The sequence below is a fragment of the Larimichthys crocea genome, unplaced genomic scaffold (assembly GCF_000972845.2).
Source record: "Larimichthys crocea isolate SSNF unplaced genomic scaffold, L_crocea_2.0 scaffold53794, whole genome shotgun sequence".
Lineage (NCBI taxonomy): Eukaryota > Metazoa > Chordata > Actinopteri > Sciaenidae > Larimichthys > Larimichthys crocea.
Window position 1 is genome coordinate 1 of NW_020857031.1, and position 537 is coordinate 537.

Here is a 537-nt window from a genome sequence, read left to right on the forward strand (position 1 = left end):
CGGTCCCAGCCCTGTCCTGAGGCCCGGGCCGGACCCCACCCCCAGTCCACCAGTTTTGGAGGCGAGGCCTTGGCTGAGCTGGCAGAGAGAGAGGAGGGCGGCACACAGAGAAGAGGTGTTCTCATCAGATCACAGCGACCCGATGGACCAGACCATCGAGGAGGTTTGACCATCTTTGGATCAAAACATCGACACTGGAGCCAATCAGGATGTGACAACAGTTCTGCTCATTACATATTCATGCCTCGCTAACAAACTGCTCTGTTCACATCAGGTGATCCAGGCGTGCTGCTATGGCGTCAGCTCCACTACCTGCCAGCAGGAGGAGACAGAGAGCTTCCACTTCAGCCTTCCTGTCTCCATGGAAACACACAGTGAGGACTGGGACTCACCTGTACAGGTAAGAGTGAGCAAACCGGCAGTGTGAGACAGGAAGTATTGATGTTTTCTAAAGTGTGAATGTTTTTCTGTAGGTGCCCTCACACTCGCCTGTACGGTCTCTTACACGCTCACCTGTACCGTCTCTTACACGCTCGC

The 537-nt window shown here is 54.6% G+C and overlaps 1 long non-coding RNA gene across 1 annotated transcript; it reads left to right on the forward strand.

Annotated features, from left to right (window-relative positions):
- The first annotated feature begins 7 nt into the window (after nucleotides 1-7).
- LOC113745228 (uncharacterized) lies at nucleotides 8-537 on the forward strand. The gene is made up of 3 exons (XR_003462052.1): nucleotides 8-163; nucleotides 275-400; nucleotides 474-537. It is a non-coding gene; the product is annotated as an uncharacterized LOC113745228 (long non-coding RNA).